This window comes from Schistocerca gregaria, chromosome 4 (genome assembly GCF_023897955.1).
Source record: "Schistocerca gregaria isolate iqSchGreg1 chromosome 4, iqSchGreg1.2, whole genome shotgun sequence".
In the NCBI taxonomy this organism is placed as follows: domain Eukaryota; kingdom Metazoa; phylum Arthropoda; class Insecta; order Orthoptera; family Acrididae; genus Schistocerca; species Schistocerca gregaria.
The window spans coordinates 699,697,520-699,722,919 of record NC_064923.1 but is presented as its reverse complement, the minus strand read 5'-3'; the positions used below and the strand labels follow the sequence as shown (position 1 = coordinate 699,722,919).

Genomic DNA, 25,400 nt, shown 5'->3' with positions numbered 1-25,400 from the left:
TTGGCAACTTGTAGTTAATCCGAGAGCACACAAACGACAGAGTATCAGGCTAACGCCTTCCCTTACGCGCCTTATCATGTACATCTCTAATTTATGTTCATAAATTTTCTCAATATACGTCAACCCCTCCTAGAACAATCTGTCTTCTCTTTATGTACATAGTATTTAGACACCAGTTTCATTCAGAATTAAATAATTAATTTTGGACTGCCATGTGGGACTTCTAATGATACAACTACGACAAAAATACGCTCGCCTGAACGTTACCCAATTACACAATGAATTTAGATTCGTTTAATTGCACTCGACGTTATGGTCATCTTGAATACAGTAAAATCTTGAAGAGTTATCGGAAATTTACTCCAGCGCTGAGCCAGGCTAGACTTCACTTACCCGTGACAATGAGGCAGCATCTTATTGCGATACGAGGTTCAATTGTTGTTCCAAAGTTCATCACAGTTCCGGTGACTCTACTTATCACACAAGCAAAATCGCTACATCGCGTACGCATTTACTGGTGTATTAAATTGGCAGAATAACCTGTCGCTACTCAACTGCTGATCAGACACTCGGAGCAGTGTCTGGAAACCCGATTGTGCTGTGAAAGTACTTCCTGACCGAATAAAGTTAGCATTTCATCGGAGTTGTCATATATGGGTCTGTCCATCCTGAAGGACCTGGAGCGACTCTCTGGAGCGAATGCACCAGCGCCAAAGCCAGCGCTCCCCACAAGTTTATTCGAACCTCTGCGCCGATGAGTAATCATGTCGTTACTTATATTATAAACTAATGAAGCTAAAGACGAATGGAAAAACTAGTAGAAGCCGACCTCTGAGAAGATCAGTTTGGATTCCGTAGAAATACTGGAACACGTAAGGCAATACTGACCTTACGACTTCTCTTAGAAGGAAGATTAAGGAAAGGCAAACCTACGTTTCTAGCATTTGTAGACTTAGAGAAAGCTTTTGACAATGTTGACTGGAATACTCTTTCAAATTCTAAAGGTGGCAGGGGTAAAATACAGGGAGCGAAAGGCTATTTAGAATTTGTACAGAAACCAAATGGCAGTTATAAGAGTCGAGGGACATGAAAGGGAAGCAGTAGTTGGGAAGGAAGTAAGACAGGGTTGTAGCCTCTCCCCGATGTTATTCAATCTGTATATTGAGCAAGCAGTAAAGGAAACAAAAGAAAAATTCGGAGTAGTTAGTAAAATTTATGGAGAAGAAATAAAAGCTTTGAGGTTCGCCCATGACATTGTAATTTTGTCAGAGACAGTGAAGGACTTGGAAGAGCAGTTGAACGGAATGGACAGTGTCTTGAAAGGAGGATATAAGATGAACATCAACAAAAGCAAAACGAGGATAATGGAATGTTGTCGAATTAAGTCGGGTGATGCTGAGGGAATTAGATTAGGAAACGAGACACTTAAAGTAGTTAAGGAGTTTTGCTATTTGGGGAGCAAAATAACTGATGATGGTCGAAGTAGAGAGGATATAAAATGTAGACTGGCAATGGCAAGGAAAGCGTTTCTGAAAAAGAGAAATTTGTTAACATCGAGTATAGATTTAAGTGTCAGGAAGACATTTCTGAAAGTATTTGTATGGAGTGTAGCCATGTATGGAAGTGAAACATGGAAGATAAATAGTTTGGACAAGAAGAGAATAGAAGCTTTCGAAATGTGGTGCTACAGAAGAATGCTGAAGATTAGATGGGTAGATCACATAACTAATGAGGAAGTATTGAATAGGATTGGGGAGAAGAGAAGTTTGTGGCACAACTAGACCAGAAGAAGGGATCGGTTGGTAGGACATGTTCTGAGGCATCAAGGGATCACCAATTTAGTATTGGAGATTAGCGTGGAGGGTAAAAATCGTAGAGGGAGACCAAGAGATGAATACACTAAGCAGATTCAGAAGGATGTAGGTTGCAGTAGGTACTGGGAGATGAAGAAGCTTGCACAGGATAGAGTAGCATGGAGAGCTGCATCAAACCAGTCTCAGGACTGAAGACAACAACAACAACAACAACAACAACAATGAAAGAAAATAGCATGTAAGAGAGGACATAGTTTTCTCAAGTCCTGTCTTCAATTATATTACAATTAAAATATTAATTTTTCTTAACCTGATGGGTTAAGAACAAATGGAACTATTTTCTCTCAATGCCGATATCTCGCAGTATCGCCACCGAAGTTCTAAAGGGAGGTGGGGAGGGGAGATCATCATTTCCCGTTCAACTGGCATTCCCCTCTACACCCAGCCACGTCAACCAGTGTGCCTTCCCGCTCAAGATTACTCAGAGCCTGCTATACCAATCGTTCGACATATGCCTGCCCACTGCCTTCTCCATCCTCTCATTTACATTTACTTTGATTAATACGAAAATATATTAAATCACATCACTTTATGGGTAGCGCGAATTACTTTGGTTTAAATTTTGGTAAAGCCCTTACTTTATTATTATTACTAAAATTTCTATTGAAGCCTTTAAATAAAACTGCAAGGCAGAGTGGGCATATTTACACAGTACTACGTAACTTAGTTGCTACGTTACAACCTGGAGCTAGAAAACTTTGGCTGCGCCCTTTAGATACAGTTAGTGCGGCTGGTTCTGCTACAGCTTGGCACATGAGCAACAGTGTTTTATTTTCTGATGGGGAACGCGTGTGAATGCTGCAGAAGAATAGAAATTCACCACAAAATGAGTGGACATTTTCTGTAGTCGAAACACAACCGCGTCGTAATAGTGTGATGTAGAAATAGGTCCATGAATGAACATGCTGTAGGCGGTGGATACAGGAACATTTCACGACAAAATGGTAAATTTAAACCCATAGAGAATAACACGATTTTAGTACATAAATAATCGGAATTCTGGAAACTCCTCTCTACTTTCACTGTGGTACGGACAACTGTAACAACTTTCTATTGGCTCGAAAAACAAGCGCATTCAGAAAGATAACCAAGAAAAAATGTGTATTCATCAAGAAGCTCGACTTGTGTGTTTTTATGGTTATATGTAAGTATCATTTTAATCATGTGCGTACAAACTAATTGTAGGATCGCAAAATTATTCTGAAGACACTAATTAGAGCAAATATATTTCCAGTGCAAGTGCACATGCAAATATAGGATATTATAAGAAAACTGAATTTAAGGAATGGGCAAAAGATTCTCCTCTCCTTCATGAAGAAGCCAGTATATACTTACAAGAGTTATATGAGTAACGAAAATACTCTACTGTGGTGAAAAAATAACTCCGAACGGCTTCCTCGACTTGCTCGCGTGGCAAGGAAAATATGAAATACACATTCGACGACTGTCTCCAGCGAGAAAGTCTATAGTTGCGCGGGATACGTAATCAGAAGAAACGATCACGTCTTTATGCAGAAAAACTTAACGATATTGTGCTAATTCACTCGAACTCTATTCAGTACACACACTAAGAATATACTCAGCTATAATGCATCAGAACTGAAAACCATAGATAGTAAATAGGAAAACACGAGTCGAAATTTTGTATATAATTGTGCAGTTTTCTTTCTTGCGCTTTTTCGGAGAGGTTTTCTGAAGTACCGAGTCAGGTGGCGCAGTTATTAGCGCACTCACCTCGCATTCGGGAAGACGGCGTTCAAACCCGCGACAGGCTATCCAGATTTAAGTTTTCCCTGACTACCCTAAATCGTTCTAGGAAATTGCCTGCATAGTTCCTTTCAAAGGGCAAGGCGGATTTCCTTCGCGATTCCTGACACAATCCGAGTTTTTGTTCCTTCTCTAATGACTTTGATGTTGACGGGACATTAGACCAATTAAATTTTGTTTAGGATTAAATCTTTTTATTTTAATCCTCTCAAATGACATTTATTGTTGTTTATAAACCGTTTCCAATTCCTAACGTTTACTAATTTTTGTTTGGGATTGAACGTTTTTGTTTTAATCCTCTCAAATGACATTCATTGTTGTTTGTAAACCGTTTCCAATTCATTACATTTACTAAGTTAGCGAAGTATTTTTAGAAGGCTCTGGTTTGGCTTAAATAATTCATTTAGTGGAACTGCAGGATAGTTAGTTAACATTTACATCTGTTCTTCAAAATAAAATATACATTTGCTGTCGGTCAAGGGAACAGAGAATATAAGATGTTTAAATAAACATTGTTTTGTGTAGAGTCACATATGAATTCTGGAAATTAATGTCATTCCTGCATTTTTTTTATTGGCGAGAGGCCTATACATTGGCGAAAAATACTTGTAAATACTTCTATAATAACTTAAAACGGCAAAAAATTAACCAAATTATAAATACAGAATTCTAGTGATATGCAACGTAGCGCGAAGAAAGCTTAGTGTGAATGAATAGCTGCTTCTTTCAGATATTTATTTTTCAGATTAACATAACATGAAAAACGAACTTCATTTTTGCTAAATTTCATTTAGGGAATTGGGAATGAACTATTTTGACCACTCTGAATGAGTTCAGCGAACTCACAATACACATGCAGGAGAAAGTAATTATAACTGGAGCAGCTAGGGTCATATCTGGATGAAACACAATAAGGCTGCAGAAACTACACTTTCAAAAGATTACTTTAGTTAGCGCTGCAGTATAATAGTCATCTTCAGGTTCTCAGATGCAGAGAATCTCGATTTTCGCAGGTAGATCTGCTGAAACTTCTTTATTTAAACGAGTGAATCTGTACTTAAATTGCTGAATGACTGAGAAGACGAAACTTCTACGTTATTTGATTGTGAAACAGCTGAATGGTTCAAATGGCTCTGAGCACTACGGGACTTAACAGCTATGGTCATCAGTCCCCTAGAACTTAGAACTACTTAAACCTAACTAACCTAAGAACATCACACAACACCCAGCCATCACGAGGCAGAGAAAGTCCCTGACCCCGTCGGAAACAGCTGAGTAAAACTCAACGTATTGGGCCTACTTTCTCTTTACTTTTTCTTATCACGCCAACATTGGCCCACAATATTCTGGCGCACCGCATCCTAACTGCTCAAAAAAAAAAAAAAAAAAAAAAAAAAAAAAAAAAAAAAAAAAAAAAAAAAAATGCATCCTGACTTCAAACAATTAATACAAAAGAATGGCCCTGCTTAAGAAGCAATCCTGACAATAACCCATACATTTCATTAAGCACTTACCTCACAAAAATCTTCATTACGTGAACTACTGCAATACTGCCAGGTAAATAAAAGAGTCTAACCACTAAAGCCACTAACTACTAATAGGCATGTGGTTAGCAAAGGAAAGATTTTGTTGAAAACCAAATAATGTATTTTTTACCCTAATAATGTGACATTCAGTTCAAACACGAATATAAATCGTCTTTTACATACAGTACAAGGACATACATTCATGAATAGTTTTCAGTCTCCAAGTCGGATACTTCCAGATCGTTAGCCCACGCTAATACTTCAGACCTTTACCCTCCATCAGTGCTAACTTCTCACATCTAACATCCATTACTGCTGGCTCTTCGCCCCCAACTGCCCAACAGTACTTCCATCACTGCTGGCAACTAACTTCCAACTGCCCAATACTACTGGCGATTAACTTCCAACAACGAGTCCAATCAGCCACAGAGTCTCTTACAAATAAAGCGCAGTCAGAGAGAGACCCAATGCAAAGCGCTACAAGCCCTACCAACACAGAAGAAGCCCACTTACACTGCTTACTACAGAAACCATGGATTAGCGATGACGCGATGGTTGTTTGGGTTGTTCGGGGGAAGAGACCAAACTGCAAGGTCATCGGTCTCATCGGATTAGGGAAGGATGGGGGAGGAAGTCGGCCGAGCCCTTTCAAAGGAACCATCCCGGCATTTACCCTGAGCGATTTAGGGAAATCACGGAAAACCTAAATCAGGATGGCCGGTCGCGGGATTGAACCGTCGTCCTGCCGAATGCGTGTCCAGTGTGCTAGCCACTGCGCCACCTCGATCGGTGGTGGCGTGATGATTGTTCGAACTGATAATAGCCAGTAATAAATATATAAACCCGAAGAATGCCGAAAAGGAAAATAAGGACAAATAGAATCCACCATTTTCCGGTCTAAAAATGACCTAAAATCAACATGTTTTGTATTGGTCCACGTCTTGTGATACTCTGGCGAAACAGACTTTTCATCAGCTTACTGCCTTAATTCATGGCACTGCAATAAATGCGTACAACGTAATGTGCTATGTAGCGAGTACAGAGGGAGATTCGTTTGGCCTGCTTTGGTTGGGCGCGGCTTGGCTTCGGTGGACATAAAGCAATCTGTCCGTTCTGCTGATAACGCGGGGCAGTTCACCTGCCTCGCTACCAGGTAAACATTGGCAGGTGAAAAGCGGAATATGTACACCTCTGATCTGCGCGTAGCATTCACAGTATTTGACTTGGCTTTCCCTTCACTATTCTAAATCCCAAGCAGTTATGAACTGTGCCGAACTCTAAACAAATGTAGGTGTAGTTCTTCTGAACTTCTTCTCCATACAGTTAATAACCATCTTCTCTATCGCAAAGACTCGATTTACATGTATGCGAATGCATACAACAAAATACTCCGAGGCACAAGTGCTAAATAATGTAATATATGAGATGGCGAATAACGTCTGTTGCAGTATGACGCTGTCCAATGACCGCAGGCGAGATAGAAATTTGTTACAAAAGGCAGATAAACAGTGTGCGGTACATAGACATGCAAATAACTCCAAAAATAAATAAACATAATGAAATTCCCGTAAATTTAGGAAAATATCAGATATCGTTTTACTATTGGATCGCCGGTTTGTCAAACCTGTAAGTTACAACACTTGAACATCAATGAGTGAGATTTGAGATGCAATGACAACAGAAATTAGGTAGTGGAGGAAGTAGGCAACATTTCAGGAATTTATGGAAGATTTCTAAGAAACTGTCACTTACAAAACACTAGTTCGATTGATTCTTGATTACTCTTCGTCGCTCTGGAACCGATAAGAAGTTACTACATGAAAGGGAGATATGTAAAAAAAAAAAAAAAAAAAAAATGGTTGAAATGGCTTTGAGCACCATGGGACTCAACTGTTGTGGTCATTAGTCCCCTAGAACTTAGAACTACTTAAACCTAACTAACCTAAGGACATCACACACATCCATGCCCGAGGCAGGATTCGAACCTGCGACCGTAGCAGTCGCACGGTTCCGGACTGCGCGCCTAGAACCGCGAGACCACCGCGGCCGGCGGAGATATGTAAAAGATTCAAAGACAAGCTGCACGATTCATCAAGTGTTTGTTTTGGTTAACATAAGATTGTGGGAGCTGGTCGATGAACTGCTGTGGGAGACGTGACTGTACAGAGGTTATGCGTCTGGGAAACTCTTACAAAACTTTGAGCGACCGTATTTGAAAACGAATTGAGATACAACACGTACTGCAACACGTACCTCGCATAATGAAAACTAGAGACACTTGAGTTCATACACAAGGTTGCAATGAAGAGCAAAGCAGTAGCGTGTAATATTGTTTGTTTAATTAATATTTCAGCACTGGTGTGGACATCTATGTTTCTTTACGTCAAATACGTGATTCATAGATTAGCGATTTTCGTTGTATTACGACATGTTTGTTTATTTGTCAGTATGATTTTGTTCTGTTACAAAATAATTATTTGATTCAAATCGTTTTAAGGTTTTGAATGTTCAGTTTACTTGACGAGGGCCGGCCGCTGTGGCCGAGCTGTTCTAGGCGCTACAGTCTGGAACCGCGTGATCGCTACGGTCGTAGGTTAGAATCCTGCCTGGGACATGGATGTGTGTGATGTCCTTAGGTTGGTTAGGTTTAATTAGTTCTAAGTTCTAGGGGACTGATGACCTTAGAAGTTCCGTAGTGCTCAGAGCCATTTGAACCATCTGAACATGACGAGGGAGAGTGTAAACATTGTAGCTATCGATATTTGTTGAAGTAAAATATGAAAGAGCGAACATTAGTGATCGCTGGACAGGATTTCTGTAACATACAAGGGTAAGTCAGTTATTATACGCAAAGTAGTTATAAAATTTTATTGTAATCAAATAGGAAAGATACAAGAACATCATTTTTTGACATAGTCTCTTTGCGTTTCAACGTTCTTGGTCCATCGTTGTACAAGCTTCTTGATGCATCATAAAAGGTTCTCGGTTGAGCTGCGTGCCAGGAATGAACCGCGTCTTTCACTGCTTCGTCCGAGGCAAATCGACGGCCCCTTAATGGCTGTTTGAGTGGACCAAACAAGAGACAGTCAGAAGGGGAAAGATCGGGACTACGTGGAGGATCATGCAGTACTTCAAATTTGAGTTTGTGGAGCGTTTCAGCAGTGTGGGCAGCAGTATGCGGACGGCCATTGTCGTGCAACAACACAGCAACTTTTGACAGCAATCTTCCGCGTTTGCTTCGAACTGCAGACTTTAGCCTGGAAGTATGCATCTCACTGTAACGTTCTCTGTTTATTGTTGTGGCCCTTCCCCCATAATGTTCCAGTACTGGACCTTGTGCTTCCCAAAAAGCCGTAAGCATCAGTTTTCCTGCGGACGTTTGGGTCTTGAACTTTTCCTTGCACGGCGAATTTGGATGTTTCCATTCCATGCTCTGCCGTTTACTCTCCGGATCGTAATGATGGATCCATGTTTCGTCATCAGTAATGATCCTCTCCAAGAAGTTGTTCCTTTCGTTACCATGGGGATCTAAATGTTTCTTGCACATGTCCAAGTGCTTTTGTTTATGCAACTGTGTGAGTTGTTATGGGACCCATCTTGCACAAATTTTATGAAACCCAAGTCTGTTGTGGATGATTTCGTAGGCAGAACCGTGACTAATTTGCAGAAAATGTGCCACTTCGCCAATAGGTGATCGTCTGTCTAAGAGAATTATTTCACATGGTCGCTCAATGGTTTCGGTTTCTTAATTTGTGGCGATAAACGGTCGTCCGTCTCCTTCATCGTGCGTAACACTAGTGCGACCATTTCGGAATTTTTCAATCCGTTCGTAGACACTCCTTTGTGGCAAAACACTGTTCCCGTATTGCACCGAAAGTCTTCGATGAATTTCGGCCCCTGATACGCCTTCCGACCACAAAAAACGGATCACTGAGTGTTGCTCTTCAAACAAAAAATGGCTCTGTGCACTATCGTACTTAACATCTATGGTCATCAGTCCCCTAGAACTTAGAACTACTTAAACCTAACTAACCTAAGGACAACACACAGCACCCAGCCATCACGAGGCAGAGAAAGTCCCTGACCCCGCCGGGAATCGAACCCGGGAACACGGGCGCGGGAAACGAGAACGCTACCGTTGTAGCGTTTCTTTGGTGCAAATACACAGCAGAGCAGCCATGATTAACAGCACGGAAGCGATAACGAAACTAACCTAGCAGCTTGAAAATTGCAAAGATATAACAACAAATAAACAAAGCATGCGTCATCAACGTAAAACGACAGTACTGCCAAAATAAACAAAACTGTAACTAAATTGCGGATAATAATTGCCTTACCCTCGTATATGTAAAGTACGATACACACATTTTCGAACACGTACGTGTATTCAGACAAGTACATCGAAACGAAGAGATTTTTACTGTGATCATAAAGGTGGATCGATACGGTAACAGTATTTTCGTAGACATTTAAATGTGAAGTATAGTGAACGCGAAGTGGACACTGTCATTATTTAATAATTATTATGAGGCCGGCCGCGGTGGTCTAGCGGTTCTAGGCGCTCAGTCCGGAACCGCGCGACTGCTACGGTCACAGGTTCGAATCCTGTCTCGGGCATGGATGTGTGTGATGTCCTTAGGTTAGTTAGGTTTAAGTAGTTCTTAGTTCTAGGGGACTCATGACCACAGATGTTAAGTCCCATAGTGCTCAGAGCCATTTGAATCAATAATTATTATGAAGGAGTCTACTACCTTGTACGTCGAGGAAACTGCATTTGAGGCTGATTAACGTGCGTTTTGTCAGAGTCGATATAATCAGGTATTATTCATGAATATCAATACCGGTATAAATGCACTATATATTGTTTTATATTATTGGCCTTCAGCTTTCACTGTACAATCTCCTCATGCTTACAAGTGATATAGGAGTACTGATACGTCGTTTCTGTGACAATATTTATTATACATTCTGCTGAAAAGTATGTGATAAGGCTAAGTTAAAAGCAGACTGAAATATTCCGTGGGCGGACTGGATTCGATCTGGCGCCCTTTCTGTATCAGGCACACGCTTTACTGTTAGACTGCCATTTTCCCTCCTCCCACCCATTCCTGACTTCACGGCATTTTTCGGTGGCATTAAGAAGTAAAATGAACATTCTTCTCAGGAATTCTGTTTATTTTATCTGTAACAGAAAGTCATGTAAGAAGCATGCGCCCATTTTGAATATTTTTAAGCGTTGAACTGTTGCTAATAATGACAATACAAAAACAGATGGAAGTGTCACATGTCTTGTGGTGACTGATTTGTTTAATGACACGTTTCAATGTAATCATCATCAAATAATCTGAAAAACTAACAAAACCTCAAATAGCACATTGGAGACATTGATAATTGAAAATTGTTTTACATAAATACTTCACAAATTGGCACAACAGCTATACAAAAGAATAACCACCTCTGTCCGTAATAACGGCCTTGCTGCGCCTGGGCATTGAGTCAAACAGAGCTTGGATGGCGTGAACAGGTGCAGCTGCCCATGCAGCTTCAACATGATACCAGAATTCATCACGAGTTGTGACGAGTCAGTTGTTCGGCCACCGTTGACCAGACGTTTTCAATTGGTGAGAGATCTGGAGAATGTGCTGGCCAGGGCAGCAGTAGAACATTTTCTGTATCCAGAAAGGCCCGTACAGGACCTGCAACAGCCGGCTGTTGTTGTCGAGCGGTTCTAGGCGCTTCAGTCCGGAACCGCGCTGCTGCTGCGGTCGCAACAATCAATCGAATCCTGCTTCAGACATGGATATGAGTACTGTCCTTATGTTAGTTAGGTTTAAGTAGTTCTAAGTCTATGGGACTGATGACCTCAGATGTTAAGTCCCATAGTGCTCAGATCCGTTTGAACCAAGGACCTGCAACATGCGGTCGTGCATTATCCTGCTGAAATGTGGGGTTTCGCAGGGATCGAATGAAGGGTAGAGCCACGGGTAGTAACACATCTGAAATATAAAGTCCACTGTTCAAAGTGCCGTCAATGCGAACAAGAGGTGACCGAGACGTGTAACCAGTGGCACCCTATACCATCACGCCGGTTGATACGCGACTATGGCGATGACGAATACACGCTTCCAATGTGCGTTCACCGTGATGTCGCCAAAAACGGATGCGACCATATTGATGCTGGAAACAGAACTTGGATTCATCCGAAAAAATGACGTTTTGCCATTCGTGCACCAGGTTCGTCGTTGAGTACATTATCGCAGGGGCTCCTGTCTGTGATGCAGCGTCAAGGGTAACAGCAGCCATAGTCTTCGAGCTGATAGTCCATGCTGCTGCATACGTCGTCGAACTGTTCGTGCAGGTGGTTGTTGTCTTGCAAACGTCCCCATTTGTTGACTCAGGGATCGAGACGTGACTGCATGATCCGTTACAGCCATGCGGATAAGATGCCTGTCATCTCGACCGCTAGTGATACGATGCCGTTGGGATCCAGTACGGCGTTCCGTATTACCCTCCTGAACCCACCGATTCCATATTCTGCGAACAGTCAGTCATTGGATCTCGACTAACGCGAGCTGCAATGTGACGATACGATAAACCTCAATCGCGATTGGCTACAATCGGACCTTTATCAAAGTCGGAGACGTGATGGTACACATTTATCCTCCTTACACAAGGCATCACAACATCGTTTCACCAGGCAACGGCGGTCAGATGCTGTTTGTGTGTGAGAAACCGTTTGGAAACTTTCCTCGTGTCAGCACGTTGTAGGTGTCAGCACCTTGTGTGAATGCTCTGAAAAGCTAATCATTTGCATATCACAGCATCTTCTTCCTGTCGGTTAAATTTCGCGTCTGTAGCACGTCATCCTCGTGGTGTAGCAATTTTAATTGCCAGTAGTGTAGGTGGCATAAGCTGTTTGCAGCAAGCCGTATAGTTAGACTTTCAAGTTACAGATGACAGCCAAAGTAGAAAGGAAAAGTGCTTTAATAAAAGGTACATTTTAAAAATAGAAAGGATGTGACTCCAGATGTCTCAGATTATATGATAAAATAAAAAATAAAAATAAAACAGGAGAACATTACAGTTAGTGGATAACCGAACGGACGTAGAGGAAGGAGGAGGGGGGAGGGGAAGAGCAATAGAGGCTACCAGGAACTGAGTTGTAATCAGAACCTGTTGTGCGCAGTTACTTGGTGTAGGTAAGATGGCTGCAGTTTGAGATTTGCAACGTTTACGTAATAAGGCCTTTCGCAATCTGTCCAAGTTGCGTGCGCACGCTCGCACACACACACACACACACACACACACACACACACACACACACACACACTTCTGCCCTCACACGCTGCACCACCTGTGTGGCACCTGTAGACCACACCCGTTTGTGTGAAGCGTCGCCAAACATAAACTAATGTCCTTTGAGCCTTCTGATGTCGGACCACGTTACATTCTCACATTACTGTGTCATCAGGTTTCTGTCTCTCTTAGTATTATTTCACTTCTCTCACTAATAGAGGTCATTGGTACCGAGAAATTTGTGATAAGCGGGGAGCACGTATGACGAAAACAGCAGTTCCACATCTCTTTTGAAAGCATTCGCACATTTCTTATCTAACTGATTAAATAAAAGCAGTTTCGTGAGGCTTTCCGTCAGCTGCAAGCCATGCGACTTGAAGGCACTTCGTCGACTTGCACGCTACATTTTCTGTTTCATGTTTCAAGTTTCTCCTCCTGTTTCTCCACGTTGCAGGCCTACCCAAGTCTGAAGCAACGTGCGGGAACCCAGGACTCAGAACACGATGTCAGCGGCGAGTAGATAAAACACGGGAGTGACTGTAACAAATTAGGTGAAAGAGAGCATGATTAAAACATGCGTGCACATTCCCATGTCTCTACCGCTCAGCTCTGTCTTTCAGTACAGATAGATTTTCTGTCGTCTGCGGATCATGTACGTCCTCTCTCTTCTGCCCTTTACGATCACGGCATCACCTCTTTCGATACTGCATTCCAATTGTAATATTCAGCTATCATCATTTTGGCCACCACTATTGCTACCACGTTATCCAATTTGTGAGAGGGTATATTTCGTTATATTTGCAAAGAATAGCCACTGTAACCTCATGAGCTAAAACCCCAGTAGAGTTTTGGTTTTACTTGTTCAAGACATAATTGTTGGCTCTGGAGAATCATTATGTCAGGAAGCAATTCTTCGACTAACTCCATGCGTTCATTACCTTCGTCAGTCAGCTGCTATAGTGACTATATTGTAAACGCACTTTGTTCATTCAGCATGTTTCATTTAGGATACAGTCAACATGCTGCAGTGAGGTGAAACATTATTCTCGTTTCAAACAATCGTCAAATAAGTACTGTAATTAGTAAGGAAATAAAATATAATCTAGCTTCTGCATCATCTAGATAGTGTTGTAGTAACAAATAATAATTACAGTTAAATTCCTCATATGTATGGCCATATCTTGAGTGTAGTTCTTTAACAATTTCCAAGGGTATTTTGCTCCACCGTTCAGATACAAGAAAATGCGTGTTTTTCTCACCAGACACATCGCGCTTTATTGAAGTAAAACACCTCCAGTGGTCTGTAATTAAAGATGTTTACAACCTTATTTGTTTCATAGATCGAAAGACAATTCGTCAACAAATTATTGGTTTTTACGTGGAGGTAATTTCTGCTCGGCTTTCCGCCTACATCAGGAAATACCGTCTGTTAGCACGTTTTTGTTTCCTCTCTCCGTTAGGCCCTGATAACTGTGGTATTATTACACTCTGCTTTGCAAAACTATCCACTTTTGACGGCTAACACAGCACAAAACATCAAAAATGTTTGTTCTGCAAAGCAGCGTAAAATATATCACAAATATCAGTGCCTAGTGAAGAAAAGAATCAAAATTCTTCTAGCAGACGGCATTTCTCGATGTAGGTGGAAAACCAAGTAGAAATTACCGGAATCAAAAACCAACAATTTGTTAACGAACTCTAGAAAACAAATCGGATTGTAAATATATTTCATTACAAATCACTGATCATGCTTTACTTGAATAAAGCGAACCGCGTCTGGAGAGAAAAACGCATATTTTCTTGTGATTGCAACGACGGAGTAAAAATACCCCCAGAAAATTATTGCAACGCATATATTATTTGTTTCGTCGGTGTAGCTGGTGTGGCAATGTCAAACGTCAACCTAAGTGACGCAGTTTCCTGTTTCATGGCTAACAGATGCGCGCCGAGCGAGGAATTGGAGTAGTTAATGCACCGAGTTTAAATCCCCTGGTGGTTGATTAAATTTCTCCCCCTCTAAAAAGCTTAAGACGAATTCCTGCACGATTCCTTTGAAAATGGCACGGTCGATTTTTTCACCATCCTTGACGAACTGTAATCGTGCTACGTCATTAATAATCTGGACACTGACTCGACGTTAAATGTTCCTTCATGTCTGCATTCATTTCATTAATGTATGCGAGCACAATGCGCCATTACTGAATGCAGTGCTCTGTTATGAACTGCATGATCATCGTGTTTAGATCGGAGAATACGTCCTAAAAATAATGAACACTAGTTGCTTTTTTACGAATTGATGTCAATTGTGTTTTTATCGGATGTGCACTACTTGTACCTACAGGCTTCATAACCTAACAAAAGAAATAGAGTTTCCCCGATTGTATCAGTGCAATCATAAGACTTGCAAAACTGGTGGCCGGATTTTTCTAAAAAAGTGGGAATTACATTTACATACACATTCTGTATAGAGTATGGCGGAGGGCACACCGTACAAACCATAGCTATTCGCTACCGTGTACTTAAGAGAAGGAATGACTATTTGTAAATCCTAGTTGCTCTCGTCTTAATCTAGTGATCCCTACTGACTTCCTACGTTCGCAGCAGAGCGGTCACACAATATTCCATAAATACAAGTCTTCGTGTGAATTGTCACCATTATTTCAAGTATTCGCATTTAAGTTCTCCGAGCATTTCTGTTAGACATTCATGAGAGCTATATCGAGCTATAACGCACCTTCCAGACCGTTTTTGAATTCGTTTGTTGTCATGTCGACTTGATAAGGTTCCCTTATACAGGGACCAAAGAGACAGAGAAGACATGGAGAGGGTGCGGCGCATCTCGTGTACTGTACTATTACGCGCTATATTTTCGGAAGTCATTCTGTGGTTGTTTTGAAAGCGAAGTAGAGCGTGTGCGAGCTTGTACCATAAACTAACACCGAATTTCTTTTAGAAGTCATGCCTGACGTACGCACGGTGTATAACTGCACACACAAAAGCAATAAAACTACGAATGTCTATTATTTCAAATGCGTAATGTTTAAAAATATTATCTTAGTAATTTTGTAAATTTGTGATAAATATTAGCACAGGAAGAACTCTCACTTTTTTAACTCTACTTAAACATATGAATTTATAATTTTACCCGAGGTTTCGTAATTTCCTTATCTCGTTGACAGAAAGCACTCTAGAATTGTTTTGCCCTAGTGGTTCAAGTGGCTCTGAGCACTATGGGACTTAACTTCTGAGGTCATCAGTCCCCTACAACTTAGAACTATTTAACCTAACTAACCTAAGGACATCACACACAGCCATGCCCGAGGCAGGATTAGAACCTGCGACCGTAGCGGTCGCGCGGTTCCAGACTGTAGCGCCTAGAATCTCTCGGCCACCTCACCTGGCTTGCCCTAGTGTCTTGCATGCTATTTCTTTTATGGATACACTGCGAATACCAGATACATTCCAACAAATCTTAGTCTTCCATTCTTTCCATCTTTTTCATTCATACCGCATTTCATATCGCTTTCCAGTGTGGCCCTAAATATTTGTACGAAGTGATGTGCTCAGTATGTTTTTCATCAATCATATACTCTGATATTACCGTGTTATTTCTTTTCCTTGTAAGTATTATCTATTATTTATCGTCTTTGAAAAGAAAAAACATTAATTTCATCAAGAAAAAACATTTGCCGAGGTTTTCTGCATTTTCTTCTGATTATCCAACGCATCGCCTGTGAACAATTTAATAATGTTGCCGAGCTCCTCTGATATACGCCGTTCATGTACACATACTGCAAAAAGTATTCGTCTAATACATAATTTTATGCACAAGGCTGTATAAATCGTGGAAAACTATCAGAGTGAAGCTCGGCAGGAAGAAGTTCTTGTTTACTGATCGCTAAAAAGGAGTATTCAATTAAAAAAGCACATGTTTATTTACATAAACATAGACAAACATTCAGAAGTGAAGATGAGTAATCTACGATGTAAAATAACTATTCATCTGCAACACTGAAAGTAACACTCTGACATTAGATTATTACGGGCTGGTATTTAGTAGGCTATCCTTTCCTCTTTATTTTCTCTTGCATTCTCCTTAGCATTGATTTCGCCAGAGATTCTGTTGTTTTAAATCATTTCTTTTGGATGTCTGACGGTTCCTCATATTTTTTTCGAGTGTGTTCCGCAAATTCTCTATTTGGATTAATGTCTGCAGATGGCAGTGGTGCCAGCACCCAGAGAGAAGTGTTATACAACAGTCACAGTCTTACGTCTGCAGCTCTCTCTTTCGGATCATTATCGTGTGTGTAAATATAATTCCCAGAAAGGCCCAAATTATTCCTACTTTTGGACAGATGTGTTTTAGGATGTTTATGTAAATCTTCTGGTACATAATTCCAACAATAAAACACAAGTGCTCCACACCATTTGCACTCATGCAACAACCGACAAGACCAAACCTCTCCAAGTTTAACTCAGCTGTTACATTTCTTTCCTCAAGTTCACAGTTACTTTTTCTCCATATTGTTACTCGTTCGTTTTTCCCAAACAGCTCAAATAGAGTCTCTTTAGTAAATACCACCAGAAAGAAAACCCATCGGATTTATTTTCTGTGGCCGGCCGTGCGGGTCTAGGCGCTGCAGTCTGGAGCCGGGCGACCGCTACGGTCGCAGGTTCGAATCACGCCTCGGGCATGGATGTGTGTGATGTCCTTAGGTTAGTTAGGTTTAATTAGTTCTAAGTTCTAGGCGACTGATGACCTCAGAAGTTAAGTCCCATAGTGCTCAGAACCATTTAAACGATTTATTTTCTGTTGAAAATAAGCTCGCTTCTTTCTGTTGATTTTACTGATGTACAATTTTCTACGCGCTGTTCGGCCTTCATACCGAGCTTCATAAGGCACATTTTATTACATCTTGTGGTAAAATAAGCTCCGCAGTAGCAAGTATTGGAGCGCATAGTTTTGTATTTATCTTCTTTAATTAACTGTCGCTTTTCCACCTCGTACAGACCTGCAAGACGATAACTTCATGACTCACTTTCGTACGCATTGTTGTGATAAAACCAGTATATTATAGTCTTCACTCCACTCATAGGTCTGCCAATGGTTTCTCCGCTTTCTTGAAAAGATTTTCCCTTTCGAAACAATCTCATGCATATTTCTTTCTCTTCTTGCGTAGTTACACGACGTTTTCGACCCATATTACTGAGTGGCTTTGAAAACTTAACAATGCGCTAAAGTGGAAGAAACATAATTTCAAAAGGAAAAGGCGAAGGGTGTATGTCACTGCGGCACCGCACCTGGAACCTGTTTCCTAGACGAATATTTGCTTGGCATCAACTGGGGTATGATTTTAAATAACGTAGATTTATCTAGAAATTAAGGAAGTAATGAACCCGAATAGCGTTTCATTTTAAAATGTACGTATTACCCGGTAAATAAATAGCTATTGATCGTTTCTTTGCTATTTATGTATGACTGTGATTGTTATATTCTATACTTTTTGGAGACAATGTATGCTGAGAATAAAGAAGGTCCTATTACACTTCCTTTAGAAACACGTGTCGATATTTTCGTTTTGGTTGTACGTCTATTGTTTATATTGGTTAGTACTCGACGATGTAGTACAACGTCTAAGTAGGAGACGAGGTACTGGCAGAAGTAAAGCTGTGAGGAGGGGGCGAGTCGTACTTGGGTAGCTCAAATGGTTGAGCACTTGCCCGCGAAAGGCAAAGGTTCCGAGTTAGAGTCTCGGTCAGGCACAAAGTTTTAATCTTCTAGGAAGTTTCCACGTCTAAGAGGTTTCTACAGTATTGGAAGCCGAAATCTACGTGTTTATATAAATCCACTGTTTGCTAGATTTCTTGTATAACTGAAGCAAAATATGTTTCACATGATTGAAATGAAGACTACTACGAAACTTTCGTCTACGCATTGTTGCCATACTAATACGTCGTCATCAGTCATGTCTTCATAAGAAGGACTACTAATTGGTGTTAAGGCATCATGCCTTAAGTCGTCCATTACTATCTTTGAAATATATTAATAAAATACTGTTATTTACAGATATTATTGATTACCAAAGGACGTTTGATACAATTTTCTGAATTTGTTTGCCAAGAGATTACGCGAATAAGCCAGTCACGTATCATATGAAACAGGGACAAGGGGAAGTAACAAAAGGAGAGTTGTAAAAGACCCGAAACGTGACAAACAGTACCTCTCTTCTTAGGAAACGACACAAAACACTGTAAAATGGAGGTGTCAGAGCGGCGACAAAGTGGAGTTTGTATGCAGTGACCTTTGACCTCACGGAGTACGTAAGGTGGAGTCTGCTCCAGATACTAGTCATCTCTTTCCTTCTCGCAAAACCGGTACGTGGCAGAGGGACTTAAACAACATCCTTAGTGTCTTTTGTATGTACAATCTTCCAACAGACAAAATTGAAGGAAAGGAATGCATATAGTAATCAGATAACAGGCATGGCCATTTCATAACGGGGCATGGACCATGTCCTCTACATATGCTTAAAATCGACAAAAGGCCAACAGTTGCAAATGTGGCGAGGTCGGTAAATATAATCATGTTTTACAGTAACTTACACACAGAGAAGCAGCTATTCATTAGGAAACCTTGATGGCCGGAAAATATGCTATGATAGATCGAACAGGGAACTGCTAAAGTTGAGAGCACAAAGGAATACACCTGATGTGTCAAGTGTTTCTCAGGTGCTCACCAAATTAAGAACCATCATTGTTATCAAATGTGTTGAACACGTTTATTTAAGAGTTGCCCCCATTTCTCTTCTGCGTGTCGTCTTGTTGTTTGTAATATGAAGTGATTTGCTGCTTAATGTTACGATGTGCAGAGTTTAGCGGTACACAGTAATTTTCGTTCGTAACATCTACCATCAAACTAAGTAACTTACAATTCGGGTAGAATGTGGTCACTCTCGTTCTACTGTTTCCCTTTTTTCCTAGTACTTAATTGTTTTATTATTATTATTATTTCTATGACAATATTATTATAATTATTATTGTTGTTATTACAGATTCTTAAATGTGCTACTGTCTTCCAGTTATGTTGTATGTGTCTCAAAACCTGTTGTAGACAAACGGGTAACACATGTAAATTAAGTCTCAATAAATGTTATATATAAGGCAGACGAAGGAGCCGTATCATCCCCAAGTACTTATCCTCCAAGTTTAATATGCTAGTAATTCCGCAAAGATGGCTCTTTAGTGTCGCATAATTAAAAGAGGAGTTAAAGACGAATTGCTTCAAAAATGTACTGGTAACGCTAACAACTCTGATTTCCTTTGAAGCAACCATCGTTACAGCGATTCTTCTCTAAATAAAAAGCTTCCTTTACCTTCCAAGCTTCCAAATGTGCTATGATTAGTAAGGGAACTTTCCCATGACATGACGGGTGGCTTAAGTTTGTGTAAAAAGCATCGTTACAAATGAAAGCTAATCTGAGATCAAATGTTCGTCTAACCTGAGCCGAATGGCACAAGAGATGGGAGAATAAAGCAGCTATGTAAAATTCAGCAACTAACTACTCGTTAAAATCACTTATGGAAATGCTATTCGTATTAATAGCCGCAGTACACAGAAACACATTAAAAGTGTCATTAAATACAGACAGCGTGGAGAAGACTCCGAAATGAAATGAAGAGAATAGTCACTCAAACATTTCTCAGAGCGTGAGGCACGGAGCTGTTTTCGGGCCAGTTGCGTGAACGCTGCGCAGGTCAAGAGAAGGCGATAAACGCTAGCGGTCCATATACAATGGCAGCTGAGATGGCAGCAGAAAAGCATAGTCCCCCTGAAAAGTGGCGTTACAACCTGAAAAATAATAGTTCACGGCGACTGGTTGGTGCATTAGCTGGTCCACAGCTTGCATTTGCATTTTAATTGCCCATTAAAGGAGACAGACGTACTGCTGATTTATGTATACTAACTAGTAATCCAGGCGGCTGATTTGCAAGCATCGGAAGCAACAAAACAATGGGCCTCCGTATCACAGACGCTACGTAGTCAGCTAATAAACGAGCCATTGTGAATGCTGGCGATGCTCCTTTATGGGATGATCAACACCGTGAAACAGTTTAGTGAACATTATTAGAGGTGAGAAATGCGATTGAAAAAGAAAGCTTCTGAATATACACCTCATGTTAAGAATGTAAGGTTCTCAGGAAATCCCCATGCTCTACTTCAACATAATGAACTATATATGTGGTTCAGTATGTTGATATATATATATATGGCAAATTACCGTTGTAGTATATTCTTCATGTCAGTGCTAAACAGAAGAACCCTTGGAGTCAAAAGTAGTCATCCTTTGTTACCACTTTCGTGGTATTGGGAGCTAAAGTTGTTTGCCAAGTAGATTAGAGCTTAATTTTTTTCATATCTCATTAGGTTATGCAAATATTTCAGCACCTATCGTCTTTTAAATTAAGTAAATGATACGAGCTAATCAGTCTCTCTGTGTGCTGCATGTTTATTCTTACAGCGTCAATAACAAACGTATAAACAACTCTACTGTTGATCGGGAGTTCATTGGTATGTACGGAACACAAGCCATGAACGACACGTCCTGGTTTTCAGAGTTCCCATAGTGGTAACAGTTTTTCAGAAATTTTGGATCTAATTTTCAGTTGAATCAAAAAAAAAAACACGCATCTCAAACGTACAACATAAAGTATAAAGACTTCCTAAGCTATCTTTGTAAGTACAGCCAAAGAAAACATCAATACATTCATGGTAAACCCATTTGGACATTACAGCTCTGACGGTCGTCACGCCGACCGCGGTGGCCGAGCGGTTCTAAACGCTTCAGTCCGGAAACGCGAGACTTCTACGATGTCAGGTTCGAATCCTGCCTCGGGCGTGGATGTGTGTGATGTCCTTAGGTTAGTTAGGTTTAAGTAGTTCTAAGTTCTGGGGGATTGATGAGCTCAGATATTACGTCCCATAGTGCTCAGAGCCATTTGAACCATTTTATGGTTCAAATGGCACTGAGCACTATGGGACTTAACATCTATGGTCATCAGTCCCCTAGAACTTAGAACTACTTAAACGTAACTAACCTAAGGACATCACACAACACCCAGCCATCACGAGGCAGAGAAAATCCCTGACCCCGCCGGGAATCGAACCCAGGCGTGGGAAGCGTGAACGCTACCACACGACCACGAGATGCCGGCTGAACCATTTGAACGGTAGTCACGAACTATTAGTTCTAAACCTCACCTTTGAGTTGTGGTAATTTAACTTTAAGCGCTTATGTAGTAGGCTTTGCAGTGCTCGTCTGGTAAATTTCAACTGCTTCAGTTCCTGTCGTCGAAATTACTGGTTCTTGAATAACATCTTGGACCTCCTGCAGAAGATCAAGAGACACTTACACTCTACAAACAAAGAAAAAAAGAAACCCTCAAACTATTGATACATATATTAATGGATTTTAATGTTGGATTTCGGTCATTATTTGCAGCATTGCCGCTTTAATGGTATCCATCATTTATTTCGTCCCTAATCAATTTTTCTGATATGTTTGTATGCCACGTTCCTCACGAAATGTCTTACGCAAGCTTGGTTCTTCCGGTTCTCTCGTGCGGCGGTCTGATTTCCGACACCTTGACCAGAGTGGCGGTAACTTTGGCCACTCACCAGCAGGACTCTTAGATGAGACAGCGCGATTGCTTGCGCGGCGCAGTGCTCTACCTGTGTTGGTGGCAGCGTACCCTGCTGCCGGATGGCTGTACGCGGCTGTACCTGCACGCGCTCGCTACGTCAGACGCGCGTCTGAAGCCCGTCCGGACGCGTCGCGGGCGTTGGCGGCACTGCGCTACTGGGCGGGGCGGGGGTCCCACGCCGTCGTCGCGGCCACCGGCGATCCGACTGCGCATGTGCGAGATGCGCGCGCAGCACAGCACGTGTAGACGGACGACGTGCACACTGCGGGTCACGGGTTCAACTTCCAAGCGCTCTGAAGGTACAGGTCTTATCAACAGAGGGCCAGAAGCGTCAAGTTTAACAGGGACGACTGTACAGACTGGGAAGCAAACCACAGGGGCACTTTCAGTGACAGACGCGCGTCAGACGAAAGTTGCTGAAGCTGAAGGACATCCCTGTCGCTAGTGCATAGCGGGGAGAATGGAGGAGGATCAAGAAGGTCATCAAGCAGTGTCTTATTTTAAATCAAGCTCTGCGGTGTTTCAGCATGTCAGTATCTCCTCTAAATGTGACACATTAAGTAACAAAACAGACGCCGGCCGCTGTGGCCGAGCGGTTCTAGGCGCCTGAGTCTGGAACCGCGCTACTGCTACGGTCGCAGGTTCGAATGCTGCCTCGGGCATGGATGTGTGTGATATCCTTAGGTTAGTGAGGTTTAGGTAGTCCGAAGTCTAGAGGACTGATGCCCTCGGATGTCAAGTCCCATAGTGCTTACAGCCACTTGAACCATTTGAACATAACAGAATCGTGGGTCTAATAGTAACTAAACTCATGAGCCAAAGCACTATGACCACTGCCCACAGATGCAGCGTGGTGGCGTTGAGGGCATGCGACGTGCTACCAAAAGTATGTAAGCCGAACAGACACGGACTAGGGATCAACCTAGCGAAGATATCGACCGCAAATGGGGAAATCCATCGAGAGGCGACTTCGACAAAAATTATTTATTACGAAGAGTCTGTGAGCCAGTATCTTGAAAACAGCGAATCTGGTCGAATGTTCGCCTGCCACTGTCGTGAGCATCTACGGAAAGAGGTAGAAAGACAGTGAAATTACTACAAAGTGCTGAATGGTTGGCCGGCAATGACTAATCACAGAACGTAGGGTTCGGAGGCTTGTCTGCTCAGCAAAGTAGGACAGAAGGTGATGTGTGGCATCTCTGCCGAACGACCACAATGCCGGTGCACGCACAGGTATTTCACTGCACACCGTTGATCGTACGTTACAGAACATGAAGCTCCGCAGCAGACCACCGCTAAGTATTCACATGTTGACCCAATAACATCGTCAACTACGACTGCAGTAGACACGGGACCACCGCGATTCAACGTCGATTAATAGAAACGAGTCGGATCTTCGGTTGAATCGCATTTTTTCTACACTAGATCGATGGTCTTTTCCACAAACGAGGAATGTGCAGCGTGCCACGAACGCAGGCTGGTTGGAGCAGTATTATGTTCTGAGAGACTTTCTAGTACCCTCGCTTGGTACCTCTTGGCTCAAATGGCTCTGAGCACTATGCGACTTAACTTCTGAGATCATCAGTCGCCTAGAACTTAGAACTAATTAAATATAACTAACCTAAGGACATCACACACATCCATGCCCGAGGCAGGATTAGAACCTGCGACCGTAGCGGTTGCGACTGTTGCGCCTAGAAGCGCACGGCCACTACGGCCATCTCTTGGTATCTGTGTCGAAGACACACTGACAATTGCACACCATTTTCATTCCTTCATGCTTGATGTTATCACTGACGACGACGTCATCTTTCAGCAGTGTAATTGTCCGTGTATCGGAGCGACAACCGTGCTACAATGGTTTGAGGAGCATTAAAGTGAACTCACGTTGATGTCTCGGCGACCATCTTCGCCTGATGTAAATGTTGTTGAACCTATCTAGGTAGCTATTGGGTGTCATCACCGCGTACAAAAATCAGCGGCCCGTTATTTACGCAAATTATATGGCCTGTGTGTAGATATCTAATGCCACATACCTCTACAATCCTACCAACAAACTGTAGGAGCGGGCCGCGGTGGTCTCGCGGTTCTAGGCGCGCAGTCCGGAACCGTGCGACTGCTACGGTCGCAAGTTCGAATCCTGTCTCGGGCATGGATGTGTGTGGTGTCCTTAGGTTAGTTAGGTTTAAGTAGTTCTAAGTTCTAGGGGACTAATGACCACAGCAGTTGAGTCTCATAGTGCTCAGAGCCATTTTGAAACTGTAGGATCCCTGACACTCACTATCAGTAAGTATTTCGTTCCAAAGACGGGCCAACAAGCAAGTGGTCATAATATTTTGCCTCATCAGTGTATAACCCGTGGATGTGACAAGCTATTTCATAGTCAAATGCCTCGAAGTATTGTGAATATTCTCGTGGAGCACAGAGTGGTCTATCGCCTCGGAATGTTTTCTACTCTCAAAGGACTAATTGTGCGTTGGCGTACTGAGAACGTGACTAAACTGGAGTAGAAGTAATCAGTCTCTAGATTTTTAAAAAAAATATTTGACATTTATATATGGTTGACATCATTCAAGAACGGCGGCGATGTACAGTTATATGAAATAAGGAAATAAAAATTTCTACAGTCAAGACTGCGGCTTATAATTTTACTTTTGACGACTGATTTTCGCAGATCTAAGCTGGCGTTATTGGACCTTGTGCCCGCCACGATAGCTGAGTGGTCAGCGTGACGGATTGCCGTCCTACGGGCCCAGATTCGATTCCCGTCTGGGTCGGGAATTTGCCCCGCTCAGAGACTGGGGGTTGTGTTGTCTTCATCATAACTTCATTCCCATCCGGCGCGCCAAACGCTCATTTCCATTTCCATTGGACCTTGTGCAAATACATCTTAGTCCATCAAAAAATATTTGCGTAAGATCCGATCAAGGTAACTTAGATTTGCCTAAACTGGCCATCAAAAATAAAATTGTAATTAGCGATCTTGACTGTTGAAGTTTTTACTTTTCTATTTCATTTAACAGTTTTAAAGAATTAAAGTATTTGGAATAAGAGTACTCTTTGGGATAAGGGTAATTGTGGGAAGGAAAATTTTTTTTTAATCAACTGAATGACAGGAAATTGTGAATTTATGATACATTCTTGCATATAAATTTCTATGTTTCCGAAGATGTGTTTTGCATTCGGAATGTTTGTCCCAGCTTGTACCGTGGTCAAACATCAGCGACTGTCAGTA

General features: G+C 41.7%; 1 protein-coding gene across 1 annotated transcript in view; it reads right to left on the bottom strand.

Annotated features, from left to right (window-relative positions):
• The window catches only part of LOC126268131 (uncharacterized), a 1,167,451-nt gene extending 1,145,139 nt beyond the window's left edge, over positions 1-22,312 (bottom strand). The window contains exon 1 of the mRNA XM_049973661.1: positions 22,194-22,312. The gene's annotated coding sequence lies outside the window, so the exon portion shown is untranslated. The remainder of the gene's footprint in view (positions 1-22,193) is intronic.
• Between the last annotated feature and the right edge of the window lie 3,088 nt (positions 22,313-25,400).